Source organism: Sander lucioperca, chromosome 5 (genome assembly GCF_008315115.2).
Source record: "Sander lucioperca isolate FBNREF2018 chromosome 5, SLUC_FBN_1.2, whole genome shotgun sequence".
NCBI classification, from domain to species: domain Eukaryota; kingdom Metazoa; phylum Chordata; class Actinopteri; order Perciformes; family Percidae; genus Sander; species Sander lucioperca.
Genome location: NC_050177.1, coordinates 29,170,954 through 29,189,513, shown reverse-complemented (window position 1 = coordinate 29,189,513; position 18,560 = coordinate 29,170,954). Strand labels below are relative to the sequence as shown.

Genomic DNA, 18,560 nt, shown 5'->3' with positions numbered 1-18,560 from the left:
TATCACATGACCTCTGACCACGTGAAAAAATGAAAACAGACAAGGGTCACGGTTCACTGCAATCAAATATACCTGAGGATGACTAACTTGTGGGCCCAGATGTTGTGGGCCTTTTTTGCACTATTGAAGGATTTTTCTGGAGCCTTAAGCTATTGTGCAGACTTCACCATCTTTGAACCAGTTTGTGTCTACAGTCTTTAAATCTTTCAGTCAGTAATGGAGCATCAACACAGCAGTCACTGACAACAACAACCAGTCACACAGAGGGAAGAATCAAAGCTCTTATTGTGAAAGTCTGCTTCCCTTTGACAGGTTGAGCTGTGACTCATCAGAAAAAAACAACTCACCTGAGTTGTTCTCCGTCGACATTTTGGACTGTTTGAAGAAAGTGTAAGCTGCTCTTTGGTACTTTAACACCACGTTAGTCTTTGGTCTCTTCAGGGTTAGTTTCTGGCTCTGTAATGTTCAATATAATGTTTCTACTTCTCTTCTTATTTCCTGAGAAAGTGTTCAGGACTCTTGTGTTGAAGATAAATCTCCATGTTGTAACATGAACTACTACAGAGGAGGTTTTAAATCCTTTGCCAGGTGTTTCTACGTCTGTCTGTCCCAACCGTGAGGCTGCAGTCAGAAAACTTTACAGCTGTGTAGTTGAGATCTAAATGAAGGCTGAGTTTGAAGATGGGGGGGTCCGAGCCTTTCTCCTGCTGTCAGAAAACACACCGTCGTCTCCACCAGCTTAAAGTCAGACACAACAGGACTCTACTGTTTCCTCTGGGACCTTTCAGAATAAAATGTAGTGACCTAAATGCCTCTGTTACTGTTGTAGTGATGGGTGGAGGAGGTGGAGAAGTGTTTTCATGTCCATTATTTTATGAACAAGACAGGAATGTTCTGTGCCAAGATGACATTAGTCCTGGAGTCTTTCCAATGTTCCTGTTCTCCCAGAAAGGTAATGTATGACAGAGCAGGATGAGCAGAGAGCAGAAATCATTCAGTGAAGAGCTTAAAAGTGCACTAAGTGATTCTGCACAAAGATTGTTGATATTTGAACTCAACTGCCAAACAAATACAACCCCCCCTTCAGAAACTCCGCCCCCAAACACAGCACATTCAAATGCTGCCTGCCCCCCTCCCGCTCCTACCATCAACTGTCGCTGCCTGTTGCTGATTGGCTGGAGTGGTTTGTTTTATTTTGGAGCCTATCCTTGTGTAATGAGTAGTCAGTGTCTACAGTCATTACATCTTTCAGTCAGACTTCACTGTTAACGGAGCATTGACAGCAGTCAAAATGTCATTTTATCCTGATGCAGCCCTTCCTGCCTGCTTCCTGACAAGTGGAGCTGCGACTCATTCCTAATTTTTTATTTGTTTACATATTTAATTTCTTCGGTTATGAATGTATTTGTGCAGTTTTTTATTTTTTATATACTACATGTATAAAGTAAATTTATTTTATTGACATAATGCTATAAACAAAGGATTCCACATAAGGGGATAATAATGGTCCAACATTATGCAAAATTGCATATTTGCAAACGTAACCTTTTCTTGAAGGACAAACCCTAAACTCCCCACCACTGAATATTTGCCCCTCAGTCTTCCACAAAACCTAGAACAAGCACTGACAGGAAATAAAAGTGAGATTGATTCTCAGTCTTGGCTCCATTAGTCCAAATGTCATTTTATTGTGAAAATCTGCTCCTGTTGCAGCCCTTCCTGCCTGCTTCCTGACAGGTGGAGCTGGGACTCATTCCAGGGAACAGCTCACCTGTGTCAGAGATTTCTCTCCAGGTGGAGAGTGACCCTCTTCTTCATCAACTCTTCTTCATCAACTCTTCTTCATCAACTCTTCTTCATCAACTCTTCTTCATCAACTCTATGGACTGTTTGAAGAAACTGTAAGTTGCTGTTTGGTACTTTAACTTTTTTTATCTGTTTAAAATTTTTTAATCTGTTTTCATGTAAAGCACTTTGAATTGCCCTGTTGCTGAAATGTGCTATACAAATAAAGCTGCCTTGCCTTTAACACCACGTTAGTCTTTGGTCTCTTCAGGGTTAGTTTCTGGCTCTGTAATGTTAAATATAATGTTTCTACTTCTCTTCTTATTTCCTGAGAAAGTGTTCAGGACTCTTGTGTTGAAGATAAATCTCCATGTTGGTGATTTACTGGAATCAAACTGTAAACAAAACGGTCGTGTCCATCAGAGTAAAGAGAGACACACACAACTCTAATGGTTCTGCTAAAAGATGCAAGGTGTGTGTGTGTGTGTGTGTGTGTGTGTGTGTGTGTGTGTGTGTGTGTGTGTGTGACTTTGGGCTAAAATATCGGAAAAAAAGTAAAATATTGTCAAAAAATATTCCAAAAAGGCTGCAGGGACTGGGGGGGGCTGCAGGAGAGCTCCCTGAAATCAACCGGTCTGAACGAGTGCAAGTGCCTCAGACACGCTTTACTCTGGACACTGTGATGACTCAACAAGTTGAAGAGCAGTTTGACCCTCATGGAGGCTGCAGAGTGAACCTCAGGATTGAAATCCTCAGAGATGTCCTAACTTACCTGGAGTCCCTAAATATACACTGAGGGTCATTTTTGCTTGCAACTGACTGTTTGTACCAGTGATGTGACTGAACAAGCAAATTGTTATTTATTTATTTTCATTTTTTCTCTTTCTTAAATTTAGTTTGGTGTATTTTTTTGTTTATTTTCTGCAACCAGTCTTATTTGTCAATGTGATTTTTGGCCCCCTTTTTATTGCCTAATCTATTTACAATCCTAACAAATTTTTCATTACTTGTTCCAGTTCCTGTTTATAACTGTATGTTTCAATGTTTGTGCAATGTTTGTGAATAAATATTTTCATATTTTGAGTCAATTATTTTATTTCCATTTCTTTTTAGTATCTACTTAGGAAATTCAATTGCTAAAACAAAATACTACACATGAAGTCAGCATTGAGATGTCTGTTATTCAGACATATTTACACCTGTGCTAGTGATGTGACCACTCTGTTAACCTTTGAACTGACTCATATATGACACAGGAGTCAAGATGGATTTTGTGCATTTGGAAGTATTTTATTCTGTAACGGGACACAACCATTCAGTTCAGGAAGATAAATAGATGGCTCGCTTCCACCACATCATGAAAATCATACTTTGCTGTAGGTTACTTTGTTGGATTCAAAAACTTCAAATTACAGACTTTAGTTTGTGCTCATGTTGTAATCTTACAATAAAATAACATTTCAATTGAAATAAAATAGATTAAAATGACGGTGTACCTTTTACAATAATGTCACAACAACAACGTCCAACAGTTCAACAAAAACTAGAACGGATACTTTAGAAAAAAAAATCTGATAATCCCATTCTTTACGTGACCGTAGTTTATTAGAGGGAATAATTTATATATTGTCCTCTGCTGCCACCCTCAGGAATGATAGAGCAACAGCAGGCAAACTGGTTTAGCTCAGTCAACAAGAACTAATACATGCTTTTTAAATGATATAACTATACTCTAGTTCACATATTTGAACATGTAATGATATGTACAAGTAATAACATCAAAATGCCAGGTGGCACCAAGAACGGCGTTCAAAACGCTGTGAGAATTGTGACGTATTACGTGTGTAGAGGTTTACTCCTCGACGCAGCCGGCCTGGGTTCGATTCCGGCCTGTGGCCCTTTGCTGCATGTCATTCCCCCCTCTCTCTCCCCTTTCATGTCTGCAGCTGTCCTATAAAATAAAGGCCTAAAATGCCCCCCCCAAAAAAAAATCTTTAAATTAATTGGCTGTGAAAACCACAGGGAGGAGTTGATTATCAAAACAATACCAGATGTCTAATAAGCATCTGGTGGCTTTTATTAAACGCCTGGTGGCGCCAAGAACGGCGTTCAAAACATGCACTCGCCGCCTAGTCGCCGCTGGTCTCTTGTCTGCAATCCCTATTAAATCAATTCATTAATCCACACGGTTTGGCGTTGACGGGGAGGGTAGTCTGCTCCTTCTCCTTCTCCTGGGTATCCTTTGAATGACACAATCCACTCGCCATATTATTTAGAGATTTCCAAACATGGAGGTCAGTCGGCCCAACGTGTGTCTGAGAGAATGTTCCAGAACCAGCAGCCGACTGACTGCTGGTTCTTTAGTTCTTCTTTCAGGAGAAGCATCTTTTAAATGTGTCCCCCTGGAGTCTGTCTGCTCTCTCTGGATCAAACACCATGACAGCACACAGCAGCACTGCTGCAGCTTGGATTCAACCATTTAGTCCTTCAATTCATCTCAGAGGAACAGATTACACTCTCACAGCTCCATCACATCCACATTCTTCACATTCATCCATTAGAGCAGGGGTGGCGAACCTGTGGCTCTTGAGCCGTATGCGGCTCTTTGCCTGCTCCTGTGAGGCTCTTACTGTGTGGCTGGGGGCTGTGTCATTGGTTGATTGAAAAACACATTTGAATGCATCTGCCAATACATTTGCCAATTATTTAAAAATGGAAAATAATGCAGCAGAGTATTGAGGACAGATTCTGCAACCTGAGGAAAAACAGCGGCCACAGATCACCTTCCTCGTTAACCCTTTCACTGCTGAATCAGATTGTTTGAAAGCCCCTTTAGTGAGAAATGAGTGAGAGAGTTCTTCGAGTGGCCACAACCAAGTTCAAGCAAGACCTGAAAAGGATTGTGGATAACAAAGACTGTCAGGTTTCACACTGAGTCAATCTAAGTGAGAAAAAAAAACTATGAAAACTTCTATGTATTATGACTGTCATCAGATCTGGAAGACACTGTTGCTGTTGTAGTGTGGACGTGCATGTGTTGTGTGGCTTTTTGCTATGGTGCGTTTTTTTTTGTGGCTCTTTATACCTAACTGGTTGGCCACCCCTGCATTAGAGTATCAATACATCACATCAAAGGCCAGAAAATCATTCAAAAAAACATTTCATATCTTTCAGATTTACTGTCTTTATGCAAAAAAAAATACAATAAAAGGATTACGTTTTTAAAATAATATGTATATAATAAAAACGATTAATATAAAGGCATATAGTATTGAAAAATCAATACATAAAATGTAATAATGTAATGTAAAAAGTGTGGTGAGTGTGTAAGATAAAAAAATAGAAATAAAAACTAATAAAATCTGTAAACATGTTTTAATGTGTGAATATGATTGGTGGAGCTCTGCTTGTAGTTCCTGATGATGTCACCAGAGGGCGCCATGATGTCATCACCAGCTCAGAGATGAAGACTAACTGGGAACTTTGGGTTAGTTTGATTGTTCTTTATTTTGGTATTTCTCTCTAAAATAACAAATGACAACATTACCTCAAATATAGACTTAACACAAGAGAGTCTGTGTGAGTGTGTGCGTGTCTGTCAGTGTGTGTGTGTGTGTGTGTGTGTGTGTGTGTGTGTGTGTGTGTGTGTATGTGTGTGTGTGTGTGTGTGTGTGTGTGTGTGTGTGTGTGAGAGAGAGTGTGTGTGTGTGTGTCTGCATCTGTGTGTGTGTGAGAGTGTGTGTGTGTGTGTGTGTGTATGTGTGTGTGTGTGTGTGTCTGTATGTGTGTGTATCTTGTGTGTGTGTGTGTGTGTGTGTGTGTGTGTGTGTGTCTGTGTCTGTATGTGTGTGTGTCTTGTGTGTGTGTGTGTGTGTGTGTGTGTGTGTGTGTATGTGTGTCTGTGTGTGTGTGTGTGTGTGTGTGTGTGTCTGTGTGTGTGTGTGTGTGTGTGTGTGTGTATGTGTGTCTATGTGTATGTGTGTGTGTGTGTGTGTGTGTGTGTGTGTGTGTGAGTGTGTGTGTGTTTGTATGTGTGTGTGTGTGTGTGTGTGTGTGTATGTGAGTGTGTGTGTGTGTGTGTATGTGTGTCTGTGTGTGTGTGTGTGTGTGTGTGTGTGTGTGTCTGTGTGTCTGTGTGTGTGTGTGTGTGTGTGTGTGTGTGTGTCTGTGTGTCTGTGTGTGTCTGTGTGTGTGTGTGTGTGTGTGTGTGTGAGAGAGACAGCATCATGGACAAACCGAATCAAAGGTCAAAGGACGAGAAAAGTTTTTTTTTAAGTTAATGAAAATACGGCTGAAGGGGGCGGAGCTTCCCCTGTGATGTCACTAGGTCAACCCGATGTTTTTTTCGTTGTCTCGTGTTTGTGCCGTGGAGTTAATCTGTTGTCATGGTTACAGACTGGAACCCAATCATCTCTCTGGATCCACTTCGTATGTATAGTTCAGTATTTCTGTGTCTGTGTGTGTGTGTTTACATATATCATGTCTGACGTGTTCATGGTGATGTCACAGTGTTCATCGTGATGTCACAGCCAACAGCTGACACCCAAAATGTCCCTTTGTTTATTCTAAACAGTTTAAACTCCACTGACATGAACACAGAGAGAGAAAATGACCAAAGTTTAGTTTAAAGACGTTTTTATATTTCCATAACCCCAGGTGTTAACCAGGGCTCATGCTGCGTTCACGGGACGTGGGACATGGGAACGAGCATCAGAATATTGAGTACAAACTACGAAATTAAAAGTGCTGCTCTATGGTGTAAACATAAAAAAACTCAGAGCGGAGAATGTGAAGATTCTCTCTGAAGTTTCCGTTTGTTTGTGTTGCACCTGAACGCAGCATCACCTGTGTGGAGTTTGGGATCATTCAGACTGATCTCATGAAATGACGTATGTGTGACACGCCAATTGGTATGCCATTATTGGCGTGTTACGAAGATGCATACTCGCTTTGTAGCGTGTTTATCAACGCCGTGTGGCCTCCGTTGACTTACATTACCTTGCTATTGCGTGTGAATTGACGCCGTAGCGAGTAGTATGAAAGGCCGAAAATCTACGTAGGGAGATTGGTCGGGGGGGAGGACGGTCAAACACAGGACTTTGACCCAGGAGACCGGGGATCAGGTCCCGCACGTCACGTTTCCTAAACCCAACCGTCCGAAAAGTGATTATGTATGCTTCTTGATAACACGCCAATAATGCCATACAAATTGGCGTGTCATACATACACCACTTCATGACATCAGTCTGAATGGTCCCAAACTCCACACAGGTGATGCTGCGTTCAGGTGCAACACAAACAAACGGCAACTTCAGAGAGATTAGATCTTTAGAACTACATTTTAAATCTTCACATTCTCCGCTCTGAGTTTTTATGTTTACACCATAGAGCAGCACTTTTAATTTCATAGTTTGTACTCAATTCTGATGAACCCGTCCGCTGTATACGGCGTAGACATACACGCGGATAGCTCAAAATGCTTACAGATAACACGCCACTTGGCGTGCATGTTTACGCAAAGTCATGATGTCACGTTGGATCCTTAGTGTCTCAGGCTGCCAACAGACGCATCAATCAGGCTGTTAAATCACATTCAGACAGACAGGCTCAGGCTACTCCACTGCTTTCTTCCTCTTCGTGTGCTTCTCCTCTGCGGTGGTGACGGGGTCATGTGACTGACGGGGTCATGTGACTGACGGGGTCATGTGGCGGCGGTGGCGGCGGGGTTTTAAAGGACATTCCACCGTTTTTTCTGGGGGAAAAACAAACTCACAGTTTTTAAGTTTTACAATTTTTTTTTTCACTTTGTTTTATTTTATTTTTGTTTTGCTGAAAACTGTATAAAAGATCTGAACACATGTGTATGAAGAGTTAAGTTTTATTGCTTTAAATAAATATTTTAATTTGACTAATTTGAGTTTTTTTACTGACTTGAACGCAACACATCAGAAACTTCATAATTAAACATCTGGGGAATCCATTTAAAAACATTTATTATTATTATTGTTTGATTCTGTCGGCTCAATAAAGTCTTCATAAACTGGATATAATATTAAACAAAAGTACAATTAAAAAACAAATCACACTGTTAAAAAAAACAAAACATTCTGTATTTTTCTAAAAAACATGAAAATATTAATAATAATAATAATGTAAAAATAGACTGAGTATTTTAACCACGCAGGGAAGGTGTCCAAAGCCCATTGGCTGATTATGTACTTGTTATTTCCTGAGGAAGTGTTCAGGACTCTTGTGTTGAGATCAGAAAACAGTGTCGGTCGTTGCATTCACTGACAGGACTGATGTGGAGACAACATGACTCAGCTCTTTTATTCTCTAAATAAATCAACTAATATGGGACTACATCACTATGAGCTGGTACTCATCCAACAGGAACTAGTGGCTCTTCTTTATGATGCAACTTAGTGTTCAAATTCAATAACATGTTATTAGTAGAGTCCAATCTTAATCAGGACTCTCTACAAATAGAGTATGTGTAGACCACACTCTCAGCACTCATTTCAACACGGTCTCACGGCAGTTCGTGAAATGTTCACGTTATTTTTAATCTATTGATTCGTGTACACCAGTGGTGTAGTCTACGTCAATGGTTCTCAAACTTTTTTCAATAATGTACCCAAGTACCCCCTGACCAGCACTAATCATTTTTGGTAGAAAAAAAGTCTCTATAAACAGTACAGCGCTGTCAGTGATAGATTTACTAAACAACAGACTTGGAACTGATAAACATTTAAGTGCTGATGAGAAAAGGAGACAAAAACTGTAAAAAAATTCAAAACCTTGGAAAAAGATGGTAGAAAGAAGAAAGGAAGGATAGATTAGGTCCAAAGAAGGATTCACAAATGTCACATGTTTGGTAGGAAAAAAAGTCTCTATAAAGAGGAACAATGTTCTGGACAACAGCCTTGTTACTATTAAACATTTAGTTAAATATCTCACGGACCCCCTGCAGTCCTCCAGAGTACCCCTAGGGGGACACGTACCCCCTGCAGTCCTCCAGAGTACCCCTAGGGGGACACGTACCCCTGCAGTCCTCCAGAGTACCTCTAGGGGGACACGTACCCCCTGCAGTCCTCCAGAGTACCACTAGGGGGACACGGACCCCCATTTGAGAACCACTGGTCTACGTGATATGCAGTATACCCACTAAGAAAGCTCCAGGATTTCCATATACCCACTTCAAAATGCTCAATGACACGTAACAGCATAGGCCTACTTTCCATTATATTTTTAATATATTTTGAATTGTCATCTGTGTTTTTCTTTGCATAGGCTAAATAAAGGTATTTCCCACTGTGAATTGGTGCAAAAAAGTCTATCAGATTGCAGGAAATGAAATCTGTGATGCTCAAAACTTCCCTGGGGGAGGCCACCCAGACCCCCCACTTTGATATGTCCAGTGTGATCCATATATTTATATTGTACAGTATACCCACTAAAATGCATCAGACTACACCACAGGTGAACACAGTAGGGCGGCACGATTATGGCCAAAATGATAATCACGATTATTTTGATCAATATATTGATCATGATTAATTATCACGATTATTTGTTGATTTTAACCAAAAGAAATGTTATTGTCACATAGGCTAATTATAACTGCTTTCACATCCATATGGTGCTATATTCCTCCTCTGTTGAAGGATACTATGAAGGAGCCATTTCAGCTGTTGTGCGACCGCTTTCCAAACATGCGCGTTTGCCGTGAAAAGATACAGGCAACGCAATTTTCTGTTCACGTTAACGGCGCATGTTAAAATCTGGTGCCAATATGGCAGCGGTGTCCAGTATCTACCGGACGAAATAGCAACGCAGATTACGGTGCCACTTAAATGTCTGCGTTGCTCTGATGCTCTGATGCTGCACATCACGCTAGTAAACACTAATAACATGCTACACAGCAGCTAATGTTAGCCTACCGTTAGCTACTGTAAACACTAATAACATGTTACACAGCAGCTAATGTTAGCCTACCGTTAGCTACTGTAAACACTAATAACACGTTACACAGCAGCTAATGTTAGCCTACCGTTAGCTACTGTAAACACTAATAACACGTTACACAGCAGCTAATGTTAGCCTACCGTTAGCTACTGTAAACACTAATAACACGTTACACAGCAGCTAATGTTAGCCTACCGTTAGCTACTGTAAACACTAATAACACGTTACACAGCAGCTAATGTTAGCCTACCGTTAGCTACTGTAAACACATAACACGTTACACAGCAGCTAATGTTAGCCTACCGTTAGCTACTGTAAACACTAATAACACGTTACACAGCAGCTAACGTTAGCCTACCGTTAGCTACTGTAAACACTAATAACACGTTACGCAGCAGCTAACGTTAGCCTACCGTTACCTAGAGTAGTAACTGGAATAAACACGGCTAAAATGCTGACAGCTAAACGGTGTAGTGTGAGCGTGTAGCGGGACGTCCAACAGTCAAAGTCGTGATCGTGATTAAAATTTGATTAATTGTGCAGCCCTAGTAAACGATTTTCCTGTTGCTGAGAACGTAATGTATTTGTGCTGGTCAGTAATGGGAAGCATCAATTTTGGAAAAGACCAACGGGGAAAGGACACGCCACACGCCGGGACACGATACCCGGCCTCCGGGGTGAAAGTCCTGTGTTGTTTGACCATCAACCCCCCCACCAACCTCCAGCATTTAATACTACTCGCTACCGTAGTCGTGCTGTGACCACAAAACATGCTTCCCATTTAGATACATTACTTTAAAAATCGTCCTCACTTACACGAGAAAAACGTGTCATTGTACACGATTCCATAGAATAAATAACGTGACCATTTCACAAACTGCCGTGAGACTGGGCTGATCATTTGCGACAGTGGCGAGAACAAAGTTCTGATGTCTAAGTTCCTGCATTCAGATATATTAGTATGCACAAATTTAAGTTACTAAATGTTGTAGGTTTCCCCAGAATGAAGTCGTAGCTCGACGCTCTTCTACATCTCCTCGTCTTAATCCACATTAAAACATCCACAGGACCACACGGTGAAAGATTAACTATTTACTTTGACACAAGAACAAATAGACCATGATTAGAATAAAGGAATATAGTATTACAAAGTACAACATGTAACCACTGAACTGCATTCAGAAACAGCATCTCTGAGCCGGTGAGTGACGTCATGGCGCCCTCTGATGACATCATCAGGAAGTACAAGCAGAGCGCCACCAAACATTTTCACACATTAAAACATGTTTACAGATTTTATTAGTTTAATTTCTATGTTTTTATCTTACACACTCACCCCACTTTTTAAATTACATTTTATGTATTTATTTGGTAATACATAATCAATAAACACTTATTGTTTTTTAACACAATGTATTATTTACTTTAGTATATATTTGTAAGAATGACAGATACCCCCATGTAGTGTATGTGTTATGTGAGTATAAAGGCCCGAGATGATCCGTTGGTACAGTGAATATAAACGTACCATATTATTGTTATTTGGAGATAATGTTACTGTTATTGTGATTTAGTATTCTATTATATGAAGTATTGTATATTGTACCAACTAGTGCAGTGAGCCGTCTGAATGAATGGTGGAGTAAACGGTCTGATGGTTTTTAAATGAATTGAGGACAGACATCTTTAACCACCCTGGAGTCTGTGTGAACTCTCAACACACCATCCTCTGTTGAACCAATCAGTGCTCTGTTACCAGTCTACTTATGTCCCGTCTTCTGCTGTCTGTCCTGTCCCTGGTCTGTCTTAAAGGCTCTACTTTAAGTAGTAACTGCACTTCATGTATACTCTATAATGTATGTGCACTAAATGTAGCCTGTCTCGAATGCCATTTTTTTATAATGTCATTTTTATATATTTTAAATGTGTAACACCACTTGATCCACTTCACTTCACTATATACATCGTATATGGTTGAAATGACAATAAAACCCACTTGACTTGACATACTTTAGATTTAAAAACAACTCTATTACATGTGTTATTACATGTTAACTGTCAGTCTGTGTGTTACTAGATGTGGTAATGCTGAGCCTCTCTGGGCGGTTCCTCTTGTTTCCTGTTTAAAGTTTACTTTCACTTTCCAGGGTTTGTGTTTTTTCTCTCCGTGTGGAGCTCCAGCTGAAGGTAATTTAACTCTAATGTCTGTAATGTTTTAATATATATATATATATATATATATATCTATATATATATATATATATATCTATATATATATATATATATATCTATATATATATATATATATAGATATATATATATATATATATATATATATATATATATATATATATATATATATATAGATATATATATATATATATATATCTATATATATATATATATAGATATATATATATATATATATAGATATATATCTATATATATATATATATATATATATATATAGATATATATATATATATATATAATGTGTGTAATGTTTGACTGGTGAACTCCAGCTGTGGTTAGTTTAGTTTAAGAGCAGAAAGTTTAAAATATACTTTAATTTAAACTCTTTAAACATCATCTGGCACCGTTTAAATTCCGTTTTGTTTCAGAGAAAGTTAAACATAATGAAAGTGTTTGAACTAATTTCTAAAGGCGGTAAGACAAAGTTTCATAGGAAGAACAAACACACTGACAACAACAACCACAGTTACACAGAGAGAAGAAACAAAGCTCTTATTGTGAAAATCTGCTTCCTGTCAGGTGGAGCTGTGACTCATCAGGAAACAACTCATCTGATTTCTTCTACGTCGACACTTTGGACTGTGTGAAGAAACTGTAAGTATCTGTCTGGTACTTTAACACCACGTTAGTCTTTGGTCTCTTCAGGGTTAGTTTCTGGCTCTGTAATGTTAAATATAATGTTTCTACTTCTCTTGTTATTTCCTGAGAAAGTGTTCAGGACTCTTGTGTTGAAGATAAATCTCCATGTTGTAACATGAACTACTACAGAGGAGGTTTTAAATCCTTTGCCAGGTGTTTCTACGTCTGTCTGTCACAACCGTGAGGCTGCAGTCAGAAACCTTTACAGCTGTGTAGTTGAGATCTAAATGAAGGCTGAGTTTGAAGATGGGGGGGGTCCGAGCCTTTCTCCTGCTGTCAGAAAACACACCGTCGTCTCCACCAGCGTAAAGTCAGACACAACAGGACTCTACTGTTTCCTCTGGGACCTTTCAGAATAAAATGTAGTGACCTAAATGCCTCTGTTACTGTTGTAGTGATGTGTGGAGGAGGAGGAGAAATGTCTTCATGACATTATTTTTAACATCTATACACAGGCAGGGTTTCTCTACCATTGTAAGGTTTAGGTGCAGCACCCGAGGCGTTTTAGGTACCACCTAACTGAATTAATGTGAAGTCAATGTGAGCATCAAAACTAACTTAATAACTTTTCTCAGCTCTAATGATTGTAGTCAGACTTCTTTAGCTTTAAGTTTTGTCTTTAATCTTTCTGAGTGTTTATCAGCTGATCTAGCTTTTCCAACGTTTAAGACACACATATGGGGATAATAATGGTCCAACATTATGCAAAATTGAATATTTTTTATTGAAAAACATAACCTTTTCTTGAAGGATGAACCCTAAATTCCCCGCCACCGAATATTTGCACCTCAGTCTTCCACAAAACCTAGAACAAGCACTGACAGGACAGAAAAGTGACTTAACTCCATTAGTCCAAATGTCATTTTATTGTGAAAATCTGCTCCTGTTGCAGCCCTTCCTGCCTGCTTCCTGACAGGTGGAGCTGGGACTCATTCCAGGGAACAGCTCACCTGTGTCAGAGATTTCTCTCCAGGTGGAGAGTTACCCTCTTCTTCATCAACTCTTCTTCATCAACTCTTCTTCATCACCTCTTTGGACTGTGTGAAGAAACTGTAAGTATCTGTTTGGTACTTTAACACCACGTTAGTCTTTGGTCTCTTCAGGGTTAGTTTCTGGCTCTGTAATGTTAAATATAATGTTTCTACTTCTCTTCTTATCTCCTGAGAAAGTGTTCAGGACTCTTGTGTTGAGATCAGAAAGCTGTCTGCAGCAGTTAGTGTCGGTCGTTGTATTCACTGACAGGACTGATGTGGAGACAACATGACTCAGCTCTTTTATTCTCTAACTAAATCAACTAATATGGAACTGGTCACTATGAGCTGGTACTCCTCCAACAGGAACTAGTGGCTCTTCTTTATGATGCAACTTTGTGTTAAAATTCATTAACATGTTATTAGTAGTGTCCAATCCTAATCAGGACACTCTACAATTAGAGTAGGAGTAGACCACACTCTCAGCAATCATTTGGTGCGACAGTGGCGAGACAAAAATTCTGACTGAAATTCCTGCATTCACATATATTAGTATGCACACATTTAAGTTACAAAATGTTTCCACAGAATTAAGCCGTAGCTCAACATTCTTCTAAATCTCTTAATCCACATTAAAAAATCCACAGGACCACATGGTAAAAGTCTAATTATTTACTTTCACACCACAAAAAAATACAACAGTGCAAAGTCCACTTCCAAAAAAGTGCTGCAGAGAGCCAGAGAGAGGAGGTGAGAATGGTAAAGGAAATTGTTGTATGCTAATTAGCAAAACATAAATGACTGCATTTATAGGACCCATCAGAGACCAGACCCTGCTGAAGCTGAACCTGAACCTGAACCCAGCTGTGTTTCCATGAAGAGTGTCCGGTCCATGGAGACACCACTACTTTAAAAAGAACGCGATCTGTAAGGGAGATTAAAATGGAGAACAGTGTGAGGGAGCGAATTGAAATGGAGAGAGGAAGATGGAGGTGAGTTGTTGTGAAACCTCCAGCAAACTAGAAGTAGTGTTGTCTCATTGGGTGTGTGGTCTTCTTGTAGAGGGTCTCTGTGTTTCCAGCCCACTGTAGCCTGCCGTCCAGTTGCACTCTGGGATATCTATGGCCCAGTTTTCACCTGGTATTAAGATCTGATCTGAGTGATCTCTCAGACCACCCCGGCTCTCTGTTCCCTACTGGTACCTGGAAAAGTTGGCCACCGGTATACAATAATCTTATTATTAGTTTCATAAAACGTCCCCAAATTCACCATACGCAAAGGCCTTGTGGCACTCACGGTGATGTCATTTCATTGATGCCACCTATAGTTTAAGCTGTCTGAGCCTTCTTGTCACATGTCACTCTCAGTGTCTCTTAATGGGAGCAGTCTAACAGCTGGTGATATGGTCGTTAGCTGATTACAGAGATCAAAGGGATCTCTGCTGTGTTTACAAACATGGTCACTGATTAGTAAGCATAACGCAGCATTTTTGCCAGACAGTCAAATTGCAACTACAGACAGAAATATGAACATTAACACAACATCACACACACTCACACTCACTCTCTCTCTCTCTCTCTCCTATATCAATATATATAGTCCCCTTCTTTTCAGGCAATATATTCACCTCTCAGCTCTTTAGGGTCATGCTTGTTTGTTCTATGCAACGGATGTCTGATAATAATTCAAATTATTTATACTTTCAACCTTTTTAGTCAATTTATTTGAAGTTCCTTTTTTGACAGTATTACAGTTTAGCTTCCAGCTTTTCTGGAAATGTATTTCAGCTCTTAGCTTATGAAAGTAATGCAGTTCAGCTTCCAACTGACAATTTTACATTTCAACTTCCAAGTTTTTCAGCAGTGCAATGCATTTGAGATTTTTCAAACAATTTGTTTCATATTTCTGCATTTTCATCAATGTTTCTCACAGCATTTCATCCATACTTATTCATAATTTCAGCAAGAAAATAAATTCAGACCTCACAATGTTCTACATCGTTGAACTTTTCAAGCCAACAATTCAGTTTAGCGTCAGCTTTTCAAAAAAAATGTTTAAATGTTTAAATGTCCCACATCTTTTATACATTAGTGGTGTTATTCAACTTTTTAATGAAATTCATGTTAATTAAAACCATTCCCACTTTTCCAACTATTCTCACTACTTCAACTTCTTCTTACGGATGTAAGCTATTAATCCAGTTTAGTTTTAGCAATTTAGCTATTCAGCATTTGCACGCATTTTATAGTTATTTATATGTTATTTCACCCACAAGCCATCCACTATTAATCATATTATTCATTGTTATGACTCGATCTGTAGATCAGAGGTGGGCCGTCAGGGCCAGCAAGGCCTTCTCTGCTGGCCAAGAGATTGTCAGAATCAGAAAATTATATAAATTATATATTTATTATTAAAGGCCTATATATTAACTTTTAAAATATATCAATTTCATATGTAATTTATATATTGTGTACGCTGTGCAGAAGTGTATTAGGTGTCTCTAGGTGTTGAGCCTTGTGTTAAATCATGTTGTTCCACACAGTAATGTCCTAGTGTCATGGTGAGGTTATTCAAAGGTGATTTAACTGCTGTAGGATATTACTGAAGGCCTAGGTGTAAAATACACGACCCCCCACTACCGTAGATAACCCAAGTATCTAGAATTCTGTGAGACCAGGTTGGTCTGCTTCAGCTGATGTCGTCATTAGGTAACATTTAGTCTATGAAAAAGACATAATTTTATGGCCGTTATACACGTCAAATGTAACGATAGCCTAAACAGTAAAAGGTTTGATCCCAGGGAAGAAGTTCCCAGACTCCCTTTAAAGTCACCCTGATTCTCCTGTTTTTAAGTCAGGGCGACGTCATCAACTTTGTAAAATATTGTCTGAATCATGAATTCATAAATGTCCAAACGTAATAAGCACACACTGTTATTTGTACTCTATAATATATCTCATTAATTTCCCATTCCAATTCCAATTTATTTTCATGCTGCTTTGGTTGAATAACCCAGCGTTCATATAGCCTAGGCCAGGTAGGCCATTGAGAACAGGTTCTCATTTGCAACGGCGACCTGGCCAAGAAGAGCATAAGCATGCAGTTTACAGTTTCACATTCAATACAATACAGGACTACAGAATACAAAAAGCTACATAAAGTACAGTTTAAGTAGGCATTACAAAGCCGGTGCAAGGTGAGGTGTAAGTAAGACGAAGGGTATGCGAAAGTGGTAATAACACAGTATACATGAATAGACAGTCTATAACACTGCTGAGATGTAGTGTAGAGCCAAATAAAAACAAACATGAACAGTTAGTGCAAATTATGATCTATTTAGTGGTGTTGAATCAGTTATAACGCAATATATATGAATAGGCAGTCTATGTAAATGCTGAAATGTAATGAGTCACTATACAGTTAATGCAAATTGTAGTCTGGTTAGTGATATAGATCAGATATAGGACACTTTAAAGGGAATTAAACTGAATTCAATATTTTAATTGATTGACATCCCACATATGAATATAAAATGAGTAAATTCCAACCCAATTTGATCAGAACGAAGCTGTGTGTATGAGAGTGATGTAATGCCCCCCCCCCTCCTCCTTTCAGTGTGGAGCCTGCTGGAGTCAGATGGTTAACACCAGGTCTGAGGAAGTATAAGTGTGTTTAATTCATCAAACTGTGACATCACTCATTCAACCCTCTGATGTCATCATCAAAGTGCTGATTGGTTAATAACTGCTGCTGTGTTGTGTCTCGTTCTATCCGTCAGATTCCTGTGAACTCACACTGGACACAAACACAGTGAACAGAAAACTCAAACTGTCTGACAACAACAGGAAGGTGACACGTGTTGAGGATGAGGAGCAGTCATATCCTGATCATCCAGAGAGGTTTGACTCCTGTCCTCAGCTGCTGTGTAGAGATGGTCTGACTGGTCGCTGTTACTGGGAGGTTGAGAGGAGAGGAGATGTTGTTATATCAGTGAGTTACAGAGGAATCAGCAGGAGAGGAGACAGTAGAGACTGTATGTTTGGATGGAATGATCAGTCCTGGAGTCTGAACTGCTATGATGGTGGTTACTATGTCTGGCACAATAACAGAAAAACATTCATCACCTCCTCTGTCTCTGGTAGAGTAGCAGTGTATGTGGACTGTCCTGCTGGCTCTCTGTCCTTCTACACAGTCTCCTCTGACTCACTGATCCACCTCCACACCTTCAACACCACATTCACTCAGACTCGAGACGGAGAGTCTCCTCCTGTTTCTCACTGCTGATCAGTTGAGTCTGTACAGGATCACACTAACAGAAATAGTTCAGGTTATTGTTATAAACTAATGAAAGAACTTTGTATAAAATAATTGAGAATGATTGAACAGATTCCTGGTGAACATTGTAAACTTCTTTAAGATGGAAGCTGTGATCATCAAATTGTAGAAATGCCGTTGACTTGTGTCATGTTTTGTTTTGAGTCTTGTCTCTTTTCACAATAAAAGCATAAAGTTACTGTGATGCATTTGTGGTCTTTCTTTTTAACTTTTAAAGTAAGTGAACTCCAGGATGGGGAATCATCGAGTACTCTCTACTTGTTTGCTGTTCAGAATCTAAACAATAAGAATATATGTACTGTACTCCAGTGATCAATAAAGCTACGGGAAAAGTCACATTGACGACATACTCAGTTCAGACGTCTTCAGATAGTGAAGACGTGTTTCAGACGTTTGTAAGGCAACGTGTTTAGTTTAGACGTTTTTAGTAGGCGTAAATTTGTGTGTGTATGTGAAAAGCCAAATGGGTCATAATACGTCAAAATTCTCACGGCGTTTTGAACACCGTTCTTGGCGCCACCTGGCGTTTAATAAACGCCACCACACGTCTAATAAACACAACGAAGCGTGTGACGTCACCAGCCGTTTAATAAACGCCAACAGATG

The 18,560-nt window shown here is 39.4% G+C and overlaps 1 protein-coding gene and 2 long non-coding RNA genes across 4 annotated transcripts in view; 2 read left to right on the top strand and 1 right to left on the bottom strand.

Annotated features, from left to right (window-relative positions):
• LOC118495137 overlaps positions 1 to 18,560 on the bottom strand; it is a 470,232-nt gene that overhangs the window by 361,102 nt on the left and 90,570 nt on the right. The window lies entirely within an intron of this gene.
• Positions 1 to 18,560, top strand: part of LOC116034886 (NLR family CARD domain-containing protein 3-like) — a 972,843-nt gene that overhangs the window by 868,956 nt on the left and 85,327 nt on the right. The gene's annotated exons all lie outside the window — the stretch shown is intronic.
• LOC116039322 overlaps positions 1 to 18,560 on the top strand; it is a 95,652-nt gene that overhangs the window by 1,930 nt on the left and 75,162 nt on the right. The window contains exons 1-4 of one of the 2 annotated variants that reach the window (XR_004897445.1): positions 312 to 390; positions 1,714 to 1,901; positions 13,538 to 13,697; positions 14,430 to 14,608. This is a non-coding gene — a long non-coding RNA (uncharacterized LOC116039322). Of the gene's footprint in view, positions 1 to 311; positions 391 to 1,713; positions 1,902 to 13,537; positions 13,698 to 14,429; positions 14,609 to 18,560 lie in introns of those variants that run through there. The other variant, XR_004897444.1, reaches the window with a different exon arrangement.